We start from the raw sequence: 20,181 nt of genomic DNA, 5'->3' as shown, positions 1-20,181 counted from the left end.
CTGGGAGTGCTGTGTGTGTCTGGGAGTGCTGTGTGTGTCTGGGAGTGCTGTGGGTGTGTGTCTGGGAGTGCTGTGTGTGTGTGTCTGGGAGTGCTGTGGGTGTGTGTCTGGGATTGTGCGGTGTCTGTGTGTCTGGGAGTGCTGTGGGTGTGTGTCTGGGAGTGCTGTGTGTGTGTCTGGGAGTGCTGTGTGTGTGTGTGTGTCTGGGAGTGCTGTGTGTGTCTGGGGGTGCTGTGTGTGTGTGAGGGGGCTGTTAGTGTGAGTGTATTTTGTATTTAAAATTAAATATATAATTTTTTATTAATAATAAAAAATAAACTGTTATATTTATATTCCCCCCCCTCCCTTCTTACCTTTAGCCTGGGAGGGGGTGGGAAGCCGGGTTTCCATGGGGGGGTGCCGTGGTGCCATGGAGGGTGCTGCCTGATCCCTGGTCCTAGTCCTAGTGGTCCTAGTGGAGGTGGGGCAGTTGTTTAATATCCCCCCTCCCTTCTTACATTATGCCTGGGAGGGGGGATCCTTTCTGCAGCTTCCTTCCCTGGTGGTCCAGTGGTGAGAGTGAACTCTAGCCCCTGCAGGCTAGATTTCACTCTCGCGAGATCTGAGCGTTGCCGCGGTGCTCAGAATCCCGCGAGAGGACCCGGGGGAGCTGCTGGCTAGAGCTCCGCCGGTGTTCTCTCCTCCTGCCTGCCTCCCTCACACCCCAGCACCGGACGCCTGTACCAGTGCCTGTGGGCCGGTGAGGGAGATCTTTGATCTCCCCATCGGCCCATGGAGGCACACAGCGGGGCCGGCGCTCGGGTAGCGCTGGCCCTGCAGGGGCTGGCAGGGGAGATCCTGGGATCTCCCCTGCCGGCCTCGGCCCCACGGCCAGTCCGGGCCTGGTACTGGAGACCATATCTCCAGAAGGCTTTCGATACTTTAGAGAGAGTTCAGAGAAGGGCTGATAAATTGGTTCATGGATTGCAGAATAAAACTTACCAGGAAAGGTTAAAGGAACTTAACATGTATAGCTTGGAGGAAAGACGAGACAGGGAGGATATGATAGAAACATTTAAATACATAAAGGGAATCAACACAGTAAAGGAGGAGACCATATTTAACCCCTTAAAACCGGAGGGCGTACTATTACACCCTATTCTAAGCGGCTCTAAACGCCACAGGGCGTAATAGTACGCCCTCCGGTTTTTTGTTACTTACCCGGTCGCCGACGATCCCAGGCCGGCGATCGTGGTTGGGGAGACTCACCTGGGATCCCAGGGGGTCCCCCGCGGCGGATCCTGCCTCCTCCGGTCCCCCTGGCCATGTAAGAGTGAGGTCCTTGCGAGGACCTCACAATCACATGGCAGGGTTAGCTGACTGCTGCATTGCCAGCAGGGGGACTGCCTGTAATGACAGTCCCCCTGCTGGCTGGAAATAAAATAAAATAAAATTAAAATAAGTGTAAAAAAAAAAATTATATACTTACATTTTATATATATATATATATATATATATACATACTATATATATGATCTAAGTATATATATATATATATATATTGTAACGGACCGTTTCAGCATAAAAGGGGAAAAATCCGTTTAGGCGATAATCCCCTTTTCCTAGAGACAGGCACAGCTACTGCAGAACACCAAACTCCCGATCTGGATACGAAATAACACTCCGAACTGGAACAGCTGAACAAGAAAAGCATACAATCCGCTTACACTCCTGGCAGTCAGCTTACAATCCAATTCCCCCCAAGAACGAGACGACACTTCATTTTGAGGGTTAAACAGGAACTCTGGACTGGCTCATCCAGCCTGGCTTTTATTTCCAACTCACTTATACAGGCCACACCCAGGGGGAGGCATAAAAGAACCAATGACATAGATGTTACCTCCCACACATCCCCTCCCCTTAGTGTGACACATAATCCCATTATGCATACAGAGTAAAATATACTTTTACACAACTTTCATAACTTTAAAACCATACATCACATTCACATAAAAATACATATCCACAATCAATCCATTCAGGGGAACACCATATTAAAAAATGGCATGAATCCGACCAGGGGTTTAAAAGTTACTAAAAGTATATTTTGGGCCCTGGCTTGCAGCATGGCACAATCTGGCTCAAACAGAAGTAAAATATCCCCCACAATGCATCCCGGCTTCCTCCCTTCTGCCCTGGAGATAATTGGAGAAGTAATCCAATTATCTAGGACTAGAGTCAGACTCCATTAACCACATGGTTGCAAAAAGACAGTAAAAGACATAAAATTACATACTGATACATTTAACACATAAAACACACATTTCTACATATCCCCAGTTTAACTGAACACATAAATACCTACATAATATTTAAGACAGTATTACTCGGATATGTTACAAAGTCTTAAAGGGACATTAGTCCCAAAAGTCCCAATATGTCCATCGCTGATTTTAAAGGGCCAGTAGCAGCAATATAAATGCCCAAATATAGTGTTTATAGAGCAATATGTCCATGGGCCGTAGTCGCAGGGCAGGAGGCTAGCAACCAGGCTTCTCCAGTTCACAGTGGCGAAGTTGGTTTCGCCACAATTCTCCCCTTTACCAATTAGACTAACAGGGTATCTGACCTCCTGCCGGTCAGTGCCCTGGTTAGTCCAGCAACCCACCCACAAAACAGAAATAGTAGAGCAGCCCACCCACAATAAATAGTTACTACACTTGGGTGAGGGAGGATCTTGTCCGGGTTCAGGTGCCTCACCACGGCTGTGTGGGGGGCTGGTAGGCTGCCTTGGTGGGTTGCTGAGGGGGCAGAGACCAGCGGTACTCTGTCCTGTTGCCAGCACTACCACGGGAGTAGTCTGGTTGGAGCCTGGTTGCTGGAGACCGACTGTCTCCCCTTTGGATATATCGCTCTGTGGCTGGGGAACAGGACCGACCGTCCCTACCCCTGGTGCTGTAAGTGCAGAGACTACGGTCCCATCTGCACAGCTGTGGGGCTTAACATCTCCCCTTGGTGGGTTAGGCTGCCGCTGGAGAGAGGGTGTAACAAGCTCCTCTCTCTGGATGGTAAACTGCCGCTGGGGAGAGGGGTTAGCAGGCTCCTCTCCCTGGCACTCTCTCTGCTGGTGGAAAGGGGAACCAGCTGTCTCCCCTTTCATTCTCTGGTCCGGCTGCTGGGGTGCGAGACTGACTGTCTCTGCTCCCTGCAGGACACACTGCCGCTGGGGAGGATGTACGACACCATCAGCTCCCTGGGGTACACACTGCCGCTGGGGAGGATGGACGACACCATCAGCTCCCTGGGTTACACACTGCCGCTGAGGAGGAAGGACTGCACCTTCGGCTCCCTGGGACACACACGGCCGCTGGGGAGGATGGACGACACCATCAGCTCCCTGGGGTACACACTGCCGCTGGGGAGGGAGGACGATGCTCTCCTCTCCCTTCACTTCACACTGCCTTCTTGGCATATCACTTTGCTGCTGGGGGGCAGGAACAACTACCTCTGCCCCCTGTAACTCAGCCTGCCGCTGGGGAGGAAGGACTGCACCTTCGGCTCCCTGGGACACACACGGCCGCTGGGGAGGATGGACGACACCATCAGCTCCCTGGGGTACACACTGCCGCTGGGGAGGGAGGACGCTGCTCTCCTCTCCCTTCACTTCACACTGCCTTCTTGGCATATCACTTTGCTGCTGGGGGGCAGGAACAACTACCTCTGCCCCCTGTAACTCAGCCTGCCGCTGGGGAGGGAGGACTGCACCTTCGGCTCCCTGGGACACACACGGCCGCTGGGGAGGATGGACGACACCATCAGCTCCCTGGGGTACACACTGCCGCTGGGGAGGGAGGACGCTGCTCTCCTCTCCCTTCACTTCACACTGCCTTCTTGGCATATCACTTTGCTGCTGGGGGGCAGGAACAACTACCTCTGCCCCCTGTAACTCAGCCTGCCGCTGGGGAGGATGGACGACACCATCAGCTCCCTGGGGTACACACTGCCGCTGGGGAGGATGGACAACACCATCAGCTCCCTGGGGTACACACTGCTGTTGGGGATCTGGGCCGACTGCCCAGCATCCCTGTAGGGCCGGTAGAGAGACCTCGGTCCCATCTCCACCTGCCTGCTGGGGGCCTTTCCAGTACCACTCCATGCAGTCCTCTACTTTGGGTTTCTCTGGTTTGTGTTGGAGGAGGATATCGGCTACCTCATCTTCTTGACCACGACTCACCATTAACAGGATGAAATCGTGCTCGAGATCACGTGACCTCTGGTTCTCTTCAAGCAGTTGCTGTATAGCTGCATCAACAATCACCTTCAGGGGATTCGGGCCATATTTGGCTATTCTCCTCATTACCTCAGTAGCAAACTCTACGCCTTCATATCGATAGAACATGACTGCTGGTGGGGACGCTGTACGAGTACTGGCGTTGCCCTTACTTTGTAATCCAGGAATGGTGTTGTCTGTAGCTGTCCCTCTGGTTGTAGGAACGATCCCGCCGCTTGCCACCAATTGTAACGGACCGTTTCAGCATAAAAGAGGAAAAATCCGTTTAGGCGATAATCCCCTTTTCCTAGAGACAGGCACAGCTACTGCAGAACACCAAACTCCCGATCTGGATACGAAATAACACTCCGAACTGGAACAGCTGAACAAGAAAAGCATACAATCCGCTTACACTCCTGGCAGTCAGCTTACAATCCAATTCCCCCCAAGAACGAGACGACACTTCATTTTGAGGGTTAAACAGGAACTCTGGACTGGCTCATCCAGCCTGGCTTTTATTTCCAACTCACACATACAGGCCACACCCAGGGGGAGGCATAAAAGAACCAATGACATAGATGTTACCTCCCACACATCCCCTCCCCTTAGTGTGACACATAATCCCATTATGCATACAGAGTAAAATATACTTTTACACAACTTTCATAACTTTAAAACCATACATCACATTCACATAAAAATACATATCCACAATCAATCCATTCGGGGGAACACCATATTAAAAAATGGCATGAATCCGACCAGGGGTTTAAAAGTTACTAAAAGTATCTTTTGGGCCCTGGCTTGCAGCATGGCACAATCTGGCTCAAACAGAAGTAAAACATCCCCCACAATGCATCCCGGCTTCCTCCCTTCTGCCCTGGAGATAATTGGAGAAGTAATCCAATTATCTAGGACTAGAGTCAGACTCCATTAACCACATGGTTGCAAAAAGACAGTAAAAGACATAAAATTACATACTGATACATTTAACACATAAAACACACATTTCTACATATCCCCAGTTTAACTGAACACATAAATACCTACATAATATTTAAGACAGTATTACTCGGATATGTTACAAAGTCTTAAAGGGACATTAGTCCCAAAAGTCCCAATATGTCCATCGCTGATTTTAAAGGGCCAGTAGCAGCAATATAAATGCCCAAATATAGTGTTTATAGAGCAATATGTCCATGGGCCGTAGTCGCAGGGCAGGAGGCTAGCAACCAGGCTTCTCCAGTTCACAGTGGCGAAGTTGGTTTCGCCACATATATATATATATATATACACATATACATACACACATACACTGTCTAGGTGTATTTTACTATTAATATATATATATAATTATATATATATATATATTAATATCAAATTACACGTAGACTGATACTGATTAAATATATATATAATTATTATTATATTTATATATTTATATATAATATAAAAAAATAAATTATATATATATATATATATATATATATATTTATATCAAAATACATGTAGAACGAAAAAATATATATATCTATATACATAAATATATACGTATATATCACTATATATATACCTATATATAAATAAAAATATTTTTAAAAAATTATATATATATATATATATATATATATATATATACACATACATATATATATATATATATATATATATACATATATTAATTCTACATATATATTTATGTAATATTTTTACATAATTAGGTATTTTAATTAATTACAATTAGCGGGACCTGCCTGACAACCCATGCCGAAAGTAAAGGGAATTTAATTTGCTAGCACTATATTTAACCCTATAACTTTCCAAGACACCATAAAACCTGTACATGGGTGGTACTGTTTTACTCGGGAGACTTCGTTGAGCACAAATATTACTGTTTCAAAACAGTAAAATGTATTACAACGATGATATCGCCAGTAAAAGTGAAGTTTTTTTCATTTTTCACACACAGACAGCACTTACACGGACAATATTATTGCTGCTATACTTTTTACTGTTTTGAAACACAAATATTTGTGGCCAGCGAAGTCTCCCGAGTACAACAGTACCCCTCAGGTACAGGTTTTATGGTATTTTCAAATGTTACAGCGTCAAATATAAGGCTTGTGTTTCATTTTTTTCACATTAAAATTCGCCAGATTGGTTACGTTGCCTTTGAGACCCTATGGTAGCCCAAGAATTGGCGTTTTTTGCATTTTTCACACACAAACAAATACTAACGCTAACTTTGGCCAGTGTTTGTTACCAAATGGCTACTAAAAAAGACTGGACATACCCCATTTGCAATACCTTGGGTTGTCTACTATTGCAAATGGTATGCCATTATGGGTGTAAATTTCATTCTTGGGCTACTAAACAGTCTTAAAGGCAACGTAACCATTCTGGAGAATTTCAATTTCAAATGTAACGTGCTATATTTGACCCTGTAACTTCCCAAAACACCATACAACCTGTACATAGGGGGTGCTGTTTTACACGTGAGACTTTGCTGAATACAAATATGTGTATTTTATTGCAGTAAAAGCAAACAGTATTATGACACTGACAGTTAAAATGTCATGTAGAACTAAAAATAATAAAAAAAATTCTTATTATCTCCCATTTTTTTTATATTAAATTATGTTTCATAGCTAAATATTTGATATTAAATGAAAGCCCTGTTTCCCCTGAATAAAATTATATATAATAAAGGTGGTGGCATTTAATATGAAAGAGGTGAATTACGGTTGGACAGACATGTAGCGCAAATGCCAGGTTTTGCTTACGTTTTGTTCTGTTCACAACGTGTACATTTGGCTCTGTCCTTAAGGGGTTAAAAGAAGAAAAACTACCACAACAAGAGGACATAGTCTTAAATTAGATGTGAAAAGGTTTAAAAATAATATTCGGAAGTATTACTTTACTGAGAGGGTAGTAGATGCATAGAATAGGCTTCCAGCTGAATTGGTAGCTGAAAAGGAGTTAAAGCATGCGTGGGATAGGCATAAGGCTATTCTAACTATAAGATAAGGCCAGGGACTAATGAAAGTGTTTAGAAAATTGGGCAGACTAGATGGGCCGAATGGTTTTTATCTGCCGTCACATTCTATGTTTCTATGTTTCACTTGTGTAGAAACAGATATAAATAAAGTAAAAGATCTTTGAAGGAAGTAGCAAAAGGAAAAGAAAAAAAAACACAAGTATAAGGATAATACTATTGGTGTCTTCTTTTACAGCCTTTTAATACATCCATTAAATTTACTGTGAATCTAGATATAAATCAGATAGATAGCATGATTGTGTTTTTCTCTAAATGTCTGATGTTTATCCGGCCAGGGTTTGTTTGGTATCCTATTATTCAATACATAATTATAGAGCAAGTCAATGTCAGCCATTATAAAGCACCCCTACCAAACAAATGTGCCAAAGGTGTGGTGGGACAGGTTTGTATATGTTTTAACAGGGAAAGCTGTAATTATTTTTCTACCAAAAATTAATTTTGCAATAACGTGCATTACAAAACAGTAATCACATTTACTTTGTTAAAGTGAACCAGTCACACAATTATGACAAGAGAATTTTTTTTGTACCATTAGCTATCCAAAGTCTAAATTGTAACTAAGATCGGAGCTTAGGTCAGAGACACCTGTATATAGGTATACACATAAGCTGCGCCAAGGATGAGACTGGCCTTCTTTCAGAATGCATTGTTTCCTTCTCATATTTAAAAAGACACTGTACTGCCCAAATAATAATAAAAAAAACTGGTTAGCAGATATACCCCAATAAAATCATGCATGCCTTCTCAAGCCCTAAACCTTTTTTCCCCAGTTCAGGCTTTTCCTCCGGTTCTGTCCAATCACAGGCTTCCCAATGCAGCTCAATGAGAAGTCTTTGCAAGGCAGGTGCTCTGAGCAATTGCTGCCTCTTGAGTTTAGCTCCACTGAGCTAAATAATTAGGAAGACACAGGACAGGTTGTCTAATTGACATTTAAGGGGGTATAACAAGGATAATTCAGAACAGTTCCAATTTCTATAATGCTGCACTCCTCCCCCTCACCCCATTATTTTCTTTTTTACAAAAAGACACACTCCTCACATATAAAGCATTTCAGCAAGCTAAAGTACTTTAGAGGTTCGGGGTGTCCCTTTAAGGTGTTAAAGGGACACTATAGTCACCAAAACAACTTAAGATTAGTGATGCAGTTTCTGTGTATAGATCATGCCCCATCTTACTGCTCAATTTAAATCACTTTACTTATGCTGCCTTAGTCACACCTCCCTGCATGTGACCTACACAGCCTTCCTAAACACTTCCTGCAAAGAGTTATCTAATGTTTACACTTTACACCTTACACCTTTATTGCAAATTCTTTTTCTGTTTAATTTAGGATTTCTTACCTCCTGCTCTGGTAATAGCTTGCTAGACCCTTCAGGAGTGTCCTATGTGTGATTAAAGCTCAAGTTAAAGAGCAGGAGATAAAAAAAAAAAGTTATCTTATTGAACATTAAACAATTTTGTTTTCATGTGGACTATGTCATTCACAGCCAGGGAAGGTGTGAATAGAACTGCATAAACTGAAACAAGAGTTTTTTAACTCCTAAATGGTAGAGAATTGAGCTGTAAACACTGCACCCAGACCACTTCAATCAGCTGAATGGTCTGGGTGCCTATAGTGTCCCTTTAACGTGGTGCCCCACGATTCCAAGCTGCAGAAGAGGAGGTGCCTAACAGATGCCCAGCTGAGGGAACACTTACACACCATAATCAACCACTACAACGCACTGTAGGTTTGGTTTTGGTGGCAGAAGTTCCCTCTCAATAGGAGCATACAGTAAGGAGGCCTAACGCTGTCTCAGAGCTAATGCTGGTACTCTAGAGCCTGGCTCATTAGTTAAGAGTGAGTGAGCTGGCACACTCAACTAATGAGCTAGCCCTGATGGAAGTTCCTAAATAAACACTTAATGGAGCATCTGACTGTCTGGCTGAGTGGAGGTAGGGAGTGGGGCTCTAAGAAAAAGGTCAAATAAATCATTGGTGGTGTGATTCCTTCCTTAGAACGTGGAGGCATCAGGGGTAATCCTGTCACCATACGTGCTACAGTAAGCTGTAATTGTTATAGTGCAGTTTGTCTGCTTAGCCTGTTACAAAAGCCAAAATATCAAACTTGAGTATATGTAGCTCAATTCATCAGGAAAAAAAAAAGAACCAATTTTTTTAGGGAAAAGGGAAATAGAGATATTAGAATAAGCTAATAGGATAGCGATTGATTCAAAGAAAATGATTGTAAACAGAGTAAACTACTTTAAAATATGAACCATCGTAATCACATTAACACTACACAGAGTGAAAACTAGTGGTAAAGAGAAACGTGCTGTCAGGTGTCGATGGATGCTGGACACTAAAGTCACCCACACCATTTCATTTCATTAAGTGATCTAGGTGCAGTGGTCCTGTAGTTCTAAACTTGCAATGTAGAGGTACTTCTGCGGCTACACCGAGTAAACTCGATCACGTGACTGATTTCATTTCAATGCTTTCCTATGTGAAGCATTTGGCTTTATGATGCTTGCTGCATATCACTCCCCAATGTTCCTCTATGAGGAGTATTGGATAAGCACTTGATAGAGCCAGGGGTGTCGCGTGAGTAGGCACGCTGGAGAAAAGTATAGGGTTTTTTTGTTTTGTTTTTACAGGGAACACGAGGACGTTGCCTAAAATGTATGAGGCACTAGAGACTATACTGTTTGTAATACAGGTTTGTATATCTAACACTATTGTGTTCCTTTCAAAATATAAATACAGCACACCTCTATCCTCATTCCTCTGCCTTACGCCCCAATATCTAACATATCTTATGGAGCTTGTTTTAAAAAATGTTGTGTTCAGAGATGGCATTGGCAACAAACGTTGTATAAAATACTTGCATAAGTTGGTTAGCAATAAAATGGCGCTCAGTTTTTTCGTTTGTTTTTTTAAGCATGGCTGGGCCCTTTAACCCCTTAGTGACCAGACCCTTTTTAAATTTTCTTACCGAAAAGGACCAGGGATCTTTTTACATTTCTGCGGTGTTTGTGTTTAGCTGTAATTTTCCTTACTCATTTACTATACCCCCACATATTATATAAAATGTTTCTCGACATTAAATGTTCTTTCTAAATATACCATTATTTTCATCATATAATTTACTATAAAACAAACTATAAAATATGATGGGAAAAAACAAAAAAATTATTTTTTCTAACTTTGACCCCCAAAATCTGTTACGCATCTACAACTGCCAAAAAACACCCGTGCTAAATAGTTTCTTAATTTTGTCCTGAGTTTAGAAATACCCAATGTTAACATGTTCTTAGCTTTTTTAAAAAGGTTATAGGGCTATAAGTACAAGTAGCACTTTGCTATTTCCAAACCATTTGTTTTTCAAAGTTAACAAAAGCTGCATTATAACACTGATATCTGTCAGGAATCCCTGAATAACCCTTCACATGTATATATTTTTTAAAAGAAGAAAACCTAAGGTATTGAACTTGGGGTATTTTGGGGTATTTCGACTCTTTTCATGCAGCCATTTTACCACCAATCTATGCCAAATTAAAATAATAATAATAATTGGTGATTTTTTTGACACACATAGCAATTTAAGAATACATGTACTAATAACATTTAAGGGTTACTGCCAAAGAACACCCCAATATGTGTTCAGCAACATCTCCTGAGTACAGTGATACCACCCATGTACAGGTGTGTCGGGTGTGTCTCATTTGGAGGGTGCGCATTCCAGTTTTCCAACTTGAATTTTTTTTTACAGCTGGTCACCAAGCACCCATGTCCTATTTGGAACATTTTTGAAGCCAGCCAATGTAATTTACCCCCATCAAACAATATATTTGTGAAAGTAAACACCCTAGGGTATTTCAAATGGTGGTATTTTAACACTTTCCATGAACTAATTCTACCACCAGTCTTTGTCAACCTTTTGGGTAGTAATTGTTTTGTGTTATTTCTCACACACTTTGTACCTTAGGCATGGATTCTCAGCTCCTGTTATGTATTACTGCCAAAGAACACCCCAATATGTGTTCAGCAACATCTCCCGAGTACAGTGATACCACCCATGTACAGGTGTTTCGGGTTATCTGGGGGCTTAAAGACCTTATGTGGAGGGTGCGCCTGCCAGTTTTCCAACTTGGAATTTTCACAGCTGGTCATCATGCACCCATGTCCTATTTGAGACAATTATTTAGAAGCCGGTCAATGTAATTTATCCCCATCAAACCATATATTTGTGAAAAGTAGATACCCCAAGATATTTCAAATGGTGGTATTTTAACACTTTCCATGCACTAATTCAACCACCAGTCTTTGTCAACTTTTGGGTAGTAATTATTTTGTGTAATTTTTCATACACATTGTGTTTTAGGCATGGATTCTCAGCTCCTGTTATGTATTACTGCCAAAAAAACACCCCAATATGTGTTCAGCAACATCTCCTGAGTTCCATGATACCACCTATGCATAGGTTTGTTGGGTTGTTTGGGGGGTGCAATGCCAAACTTCTGACGTGTTTTCAAATCTGAGATATCTGCTTTGCATATCTTCTTTTTGGGGGTCTTTTTACATATCCCAATTTATTTCATTACCATGAACTTGCATATATTTGAAAAGGTGACACCCCATGGTATTGTATGTAGAGTGTATGGATGCTCTAAATGCTGAACTGTTTTAGCCAAAAAAATTGGAGAAAATGTGTGGTGGTTATTTTTCAATTTTCATTTTTACACACACATTTGTGTGTGATTTAGGGAAGCCTGTTGTTGGTTATTGCAAGATAACACTCCAGGGTTTTTTCTGAGGCCTCCTGAGTAGACCCATGCCCCCATGCGTAGGTTTGCCAGGATTTTACGAAGGTTCAGTTACAAATGAACGACTTGTAATTTGAGTTTCTTTTGATAGGTCTATCTTTAGTTTGGGGTCGATCACGTACCCCAGTATTATTTATTGCCATGAAAGTGTATATATTTGAAACGTAAACACCCCAAGGTTTTGTAAATGGAGTGCTTTGATGCCTTTGATGCAACCGTTTTAGCCCAAACAATTGGAGAAAGTGTGTGGTGGTCATTTTTCAATTTTCATTATATTTGCCATCAATTGGTCTAAATTGGGAGGTCCTGTTCAGAAGTTTTCAGGATTGTTCTCCTTATATGCACAGTGAGTAGCAACCTAATAGAACAAAAAAAAAACTACATACAATAGTGATTTAAAAAAGAAGGGGTTTATTTTGGACCATCATTTCACTTTATCAGGCATTACTCCCGGCTTTGTAGCAGTAGTTTATTTGTAACAAATGCGTCTTTGTTTTGCACTACTGATATACACTCCAGGTTTGCTTTTTTTGACCAATAAGTACTGAGAGTGGGTTTATCTCGTTGTGCAAACACATTCTTGTTTGCAATTACCATATATATATTTTGTGCCTATATAGATGCACAGGGACAGTGATTACTATACACTGTCATACGCAACTCTATGTTTCTTTGTTATAATTAACTGTTATATATGAATTAGATGCAGGTATCTCTGTGCCATCTTATTGTGGCTTGTTTTATTTAAATCACTATTGTATGTAGTTTTTTTTTGTTCTATTAGGATGCCACCCACTGTATAGACTTTATTACATTGCCGTACTATTCTATGGTAAAAACCTATGGTTTTTGCATATTATAAGGAGAACAATCCTGAAAACTTCTGAACAGGACCTCCCAATTTAGACCAATTGATGGCAAATATAGTGTGAGTTTACTTTTCCAATAGGACTTTCACCTTTATGGTTTATTTAGTTCACATTAGCGACACTTGAGTTTACTCTTTCCGTCCTTCTCTCTTATATATTTATAGCAAGTACATCATTTATTTTAATTATTCCTATTAAAAGCTATATTTTAACATATGGGGGAACTTACCTTTTCTCTCTTATTGTTCTCACTACTGTGGTAGTCTCTTAAGTGTTAAACCCTATTAAAGTGTATCCCCTTGCTTCCTATTCTCTTCTCTTCGATTTTCAGTTTTACACACACATTTTGCTTTTTTGACTGTGATTTAGGAGAGCTTGTTGTTGGGTATTGCAAGAAAACACTCCAGGTTGTTTTCTGCATGGCCTCCTGAGTACACTCATACCCCCATGCATAGGTTGAACTTGATCATAAAAATAGTCTGGCACAGTAGAAGTAAAAAAAAACTAACTCAGGAACAGTAAATGTAAAAACAACTAACTCAGGAACAGTAAATGTAACCAAAAAAAAAAACTGAACAGCAAATGAATTTTTTTTTTTTTTTTTTTTAAATGGACCAGTGTGTGGTATCACTTGAAGCAGGGTTTGCTTCTTTACACAACAAAAAAGTGTTGTGGGTTCTGCATTAAAGGACCACTATAGTGCCAGGAAAACATACTCGTTTTCCTGGCACTATAGTGCCCTGAGGATGCCCCCACGCTCAGGGTCCCCCTCCCGCCGGGCTCTGGGGGGAGGAAGGGGTTAAACTTACCTCTTTCTACAGCGCCGGGCGGGGAGCTCTCCTCCTCCTCTTCTCCTCTTCGGCTGAATGCGCATGTGCGGCACGAGCCGCGCGCGCATTCTGCCAGTCTCATAGGAAAGCATTCTCAATGCTTTCCAATGGACGCTGGCGTCTTCTCACTGGGAAAATCACAGTGAGAAGCGCCTCTAGCGGCTGTCAGTGAGACAGCCACTAGAGGCTGGATTAACCCATTTATAAACATAGCAGTTTCTCTGAAACTGCTATGTTTATAGAAAAAAGGGTTAAACTTAGCTGGGCCAGGCACCCAGACCTTTGGTCCTTTAAGTAAATTGCAACCTTTTTGTATCAGGGCCTTGTCTTCCGTATAATTAGGTAGGGCTGCAGCAGCTGATCTGCCTGATCAACCCCACCCATATGCCAGTTATAGGCCTTGATGCACACTGGCTTCCCTTAAACTTCATCAGCGATTCATCCACGCATATATTCCTTCCAGGTGTATAAGCCTCTGCAAACCTGGCAGCGAAGTGGGTAAGGGGGCGGATTTTATACAGCCTGTCAAACTGGGGTTGCTCCCTAGGGGGGCACAGGCTGTTGTTGCTGAAGTGCATGAAATGCAGAATCATTTCATACCTCTTCCTCGACATACACTGGGAGTAAATGGGGGTAGAGCAGATGGGGCTACTGCTCCAATAGGAGCGGGTGGAGGGCTTCTTTATGATGGCATAGTCAATGCCCAGAATTATTTGCCAAAAAAGAGTCAGGATTTGCAGCACGTAACTGATGGGTATATAAATTAGTTTGGTCAACAATGTTCCCCAATACATCATTGCCCAGATTCACCTCCATAAAGTCTTGGGGGCCAAATCCTGCAACATCGACATTGATGCCAGGATTTGCGTTGAAGGGTGGGATATCCTGGCCTCTGGCGATGAGGCGCTACCAACTCCTTAGCAGCACTGCCAGTGATCTGTCACACAAAAAAACACTAAAAATGGTGTGGAATTAACAGTTTCAAAGTTTAATATTTTCCAATTGTTTTTATTTGTGATGTTAATAAAACAATATTTCCAATATTTCACTAATTGTTTTTACGTATAATGTAACCCCAATTTGTTTAGGACCCTAGATAGTGTTGTGTCCTTGCAAATTAAGTGAATTCCATTGAGAAATGCTTAAAGAACACAATGTTACGGATATCTACTATTTAGTTTTAAAACCCAGTTTGATGCAAGTTCTAGAGCCGATGGTGAATTAAACAAAAACGATTCAACAATACATTCTTAATAACTCCTATCTTACCCAATTACATAATTTCCCCCTTAAAAGAACCTGCCAGGGAACTTTGTACTCTTTGTAGTTCAATTCCTCGTTAACATTGCTAATCAATGTATATTTTTTTAACTCCCCTCCTTTTGCCACTCAGACTATTATCATGGAATCTGCACCAATATCTGCTTCAAGTACACAGGTAGAGGCCATTCTCTTGTGGTCTGTATAGGTGGTGCTTTGGGATGTATGACCAGGCTTACCAAAAAAAGAATCAGTGACAAGAGAGCTGGTTGCAGCCCATGAAGGAGTGGAGAAGAAAAAACTACTCAGAAACATTGTGAAGAAAAAACAACATGGTTAAAAATAAATGTAAAAAAATTCATTGGAGCAATACACATCAATGCAAAATGATTTCTGAAAAATTTCAATGCGTAGTTTTGCTGCAAAAGATCTCCTAAAGGAGGGGCGTGGCTTGACCAGGAAGCAAGCTGGACGCGTTTGTCTAGAGCTCCTCACAGGCCTCCTAACCAAAAGCTAATTTAGGCACTTTTTACACAGCATTTTATCGACCTTTACTGCCCAAGTCCACCATGGACAAATGCAACCCTCGCAAATCCTCCCAAATAAAACCCTGATATCGGCACAACCATCATGGATATGTTTGCGGCCTATCGCGCATTGTGCCACGAGGCACAAGATGGCGGTGACACCAGCCTGCACGCGCCAGCATCCCAAGCAGGATTGGAGGCATCCCTCCTGGACTGAGCCGACTACTGATAACTCCCATATCCCGGCGGAATTGGAGGCGGTCAAATCTTACCTGGCACGAGAAATCGAACGCAACTTCAGAGCTTTAATGGTGGAGATCCACTCACTGGGCAAGAGAACAGCAGCCCTGGAACAGAGGAGGGAAACCACAGCTGCGGCACACAACGCGGTGGTGACCAGGTCACTCACCTAACCGCCTGCCTAGAATCTACCAAAGCGGCCATGGAGGACCTGGCTAACAGGTCTCCCAGAACAGCAGAATGAGGGCCCAGTTATAGGCACCATCCCCTCCATATTAAAGATATCTGCCAGATATTCCAGACAACCATTGGCTAATTGATAGGGCCCACAGAGCCCTCTGCACGAGGCGAGCAGAAAACCCTTAGCCTCGGGATGTCATAGTACGCTTCCTTAATTTCCAGACCAGGGAGGCTGTGCTGAAGCGGAGCCTTGACGGCCCGGCCGCCTATAAGGGCAAAGAACTTACCTTTATTCAGGATCTTGTCCCCGTCACCCTACAAAAAAGAAGAGAATGGAAACCAATCAACGACCTTAAGAGCCAACACAATCCGCTATGCATGGGGACATCACTTTAAACTACTTGTGTTCAAGAATGGTAGGCCTAACATCCTCCTGCCAGGCCCAAACCCAACACGCTTTCTTCAGAACCTGGGAATAAGGTCTCCCGATACCCTCAACCTACCGACCAGAGCACCCGCAATATTACCAAACTTAGGTCAGGCCTTCAGATATTTTGGACTTGCTATCTCAGCAGGGGGCACCTACTTTACCATGGGACATGGAACAGGGACATGGGACTTGACTCTTTTCCCCCCCGACATCCAAGTTGGGAGAGCCTACCTCACTCACCCTCTGGCGTGACTGGTCTACCCACCCATTACCAGCTCTCTCGACCCCCCTCCTGCAGACCATCATAGTCCTGCCCGAGACCTGACCCCAAGTCCGATCTGGGAAGCAACACAGGAGATTTATGAGCTGCAAGCGACACGTAATATCCGTTACACATTCTTTCCATGGGGAGACAGAATATACTTCTCACAAATTGTATGTTTTTCTAATGTTGCAGTAATGCATTATATATAGTTTGCATTTCTTTTTCTTTGTTTTCATAAGCTCCTATTACGGCATGGTGCTCAAGCACGATACTACTGCCCTGGAGAGCTAAACCTGTTGGACACTGAGAAATGCCTACAATAGCAGGATCAACATACTTCCTACCTGCCCTTAATGATCCCCTCCGCTCATTGAGTTAAATCTATCGCTTCATCTGTGACCACCAGATTATAATTCGTATTGTTTTCTATTTTGCATGTTCTATTCCAGTTAAACTTTTTTTTTTTTTTTTTAATGGTTCAGGGGGACCTTCCCGGTGAAATCAGTCCATGGCCTTCTATCTCCCTTGGGATATCTTGCACACCCCGCGGTCTGGCGATTTATAAGACCAGAATTACTGTGTAATGTCTTAATTTCCCCATGTTCTTCTTTTACTATACTTCTCTTTCTCCTTTTATTGTGTATATATACTCTCTCTGGTCGGCTATACGTGGCCTATATTTTCCCATTCCAGTCATTTACAGTTATGTCTCATGTGATATGGGGCAGAGGTGGGAGATGGCAAAGAATGAGTCTGATACATGCCTTACATAGCGGTAACCTTCCTTGTCACGCTAGGTTCTATATAGCACCCTGAACCACCCCAGCATGGCTCTGAAAGTCTCATCTCTTAACACAAAAGGCTTAAATGCCCCCCAGCAAAAGACGCACACTATTCCAGGAAATTAATAGGGTTCATTCAAGAGACTCACCTGCCGAAATTTCCATTCGAGATAATACATATTCCATAGCCCTTGAAACTAGAGCCAACCGCAAACGTGGAGGAGTGGCTATCCTGATTCACAGGAGATGTTCGATCCAGATCTCCCACACAGTTTCAGACACATACTAACCACGGGTAGACTACATTCACAAACTAGACACCTTCTCAACATATACGCACCCAACGCCCCTACACCCGATTTTTTTTTTTAACCGTCTCTCGGACATCATTGACTCCCTCTCCTCGGGGGTGATTTTAATGATGCCCCATCCCCAGCCGACGACAGAAGCACACGTCCTGGACTTTCACGGTCTCATGGCATGGGTGGCCAAGATAAACTCTTAAACCGCTTCATCCGGAAGACTGGGCTAATAGATGCCTGGAGAGCACAACAGCGAGACTGCAAAGACTTCACTATTTATTCTTCCCCCCACAACACATACTCACGCATTGACCTTTTCCTTACAAATCACGGAGGATCCTCTAAAGTTACCAAAACGGAAATTGGATCAATAGCCTGGTCTGACCACACAGATATTGCCACTCACCTTAGCAGACTACGTACTCCCTCTCCTTGGACTCGGAGGACTATCTGAGGATCCAATGGTGGTAGAAACCATTCAGGAACAGATCACCACATATTTTATAGAAAGTCTGACACCCGATATCCCCATTGCGATGGTGTGGACTGCTCATAAGGCCGTGATACGGGGTTCACTTATCAAAAAAGCTACCCATCAAAAAATAAAGAAAAAACAAAGTCGCTCACCAACCTACTAAGCCTATTACGCACAGCGGAACAAAAACATAAAAACTACTCCAACCCCCCAGACACTGACATGACTCCAAACCCTCCGCTTTTCCATAAGGAAGCTCCTTCTCGAGGACACAGCCCGCTCTTTGATATGGTCTAAAAGGACACACTATGAAAAATCCAATAAAATGGATACTTTACTAGCCCGTACCCCAAGACCCAGGCCTCGTCATCCACACATCACGTGGATCAAAGCACCAGATGTTATGCGAAAAACCTCACCGAATGACATCGCCCAGGTTTTCACAACTTTTTTCAAGAACTTGTACAACCACACCCTCACAGACGACACTCCAGATACCACCCAGCCCCCGAACGTAACAGAGTTCCTCACTCGCCTAAACCTGCCCAAACTATACACAAAAGACATCAAAACATTAGGGGCCCCTATATCTGGCGAGAAGATAAACACTGCTATATCCACACTAAAAAGCAAAAAAGCCCAGGTGCAGACGGATTCGAAGGGGGATATTACAAAATGTTTAGGGACGAACTGACCTCACAACTCGAAACCCTCTTTCAGGATATAATGACAGGAAGTATACCAGACATGACACGGGCCAATATAGACCCTAAACCAGGAAAAGATAACGCACTACCTGAGGCATACCGCCCCATCTCTCTAATCAACCATGACATCCCACTTATGGAGACACCAGAGACAAGTTAAAAGCAAACACAGCTCAAGCATGTTATTAAATTTGCTTGCGCTGCGCAGAACAAATACAAGGCCTTTTTCTCATGCTAGAGCTCTTTAGCGGGGCTCTGTGCATTGAACCAACATGATGACTTTGAGAGGGGGTGTGCTTATCATAAGTAAAGACAAACCTTCGCAGGGGGCTGCTGTGATTAAAAAATGCCTGTGCCAAATTTTTTTCCAGTCCAGCCCTGGTGTTAATCAATAATCCCTGGATTCAAAGACAAAATATTTAGTTTTTTTCTCATTTTGTAAAGCGCGAGTCTTATGTAGCATTGTGTGGTTTCCTGGGCATTGGTCTGAGGTAAGGGACATTCCTCCCCCTGAGGTTTGTCTAAAAAAAAACAACTTTTGAGATTGCTCCTGTTTCGGTCATTGGATGTAGCGGGAGTTAACTGTGAGTTTGTATCTGAACTATTGGATTCATACTCAGGGGTAGAGATCTGATCTTTATCTATTTTTCTTTGAAACTTTATGTATATGTTTCCAGATTTAAAACATGACATGGACAGTGATTTGTAATTACATACATAGTGACTACCCTTGTTCCCCAGCCTTTTAATTTGTATCCAATTGTTTCTCTCTCATTGAACTTAATAAAGCTTTATTTCACTGGATACACTTTAAGCAAATATAGAGGTGGGGATTATACTTATGTCCTACCAAGTTTTGGAGGCACATCATTCAGCTGTATATACTTTCATTTCATTGCAGATTATTCACAGAGAAGTGATTGCTACGCTTGTACACTAGCCTCCCAGTGGAAAGCAATGGATTGGGAGAGATCATCAGTATTGATAATCACAGAAAGTGGAGATTGGCCACTGTTGAGAACGGCGCACTAAGGGAATAAAGGCAAGAAAAACAATTTGTTTTTTAGTAATTTTGAGGGGCATATAATTCTTGCGTTAGGAATACATTTCTATTTCTCAGGCTGTAGTGTTTCTTTAACATGCAACCATCTCTGATGATTGAACAGCACGTGCCCCAACTTATTGGGCTTATAAGCAATCTT

The sequence above is a fragment of the Pelobates fuscus genome, chromosome 5, assembly GCF_036172605.1.
Source record: "Pelobates fuscus isolate aPelFus1 chromosome 5, aPelFus1.pri, whole genome shotgun sequence".
Classification (NCBI taxonomy): domain Eukaryota; kingdom Metazoa; phylum Chordata; class Amphibia; order Anura; family Pelobatidae; genus Pelobates; species Pelobates fuscus.
Note: the sequence above shows the minus strand (reverse complement) of the source record.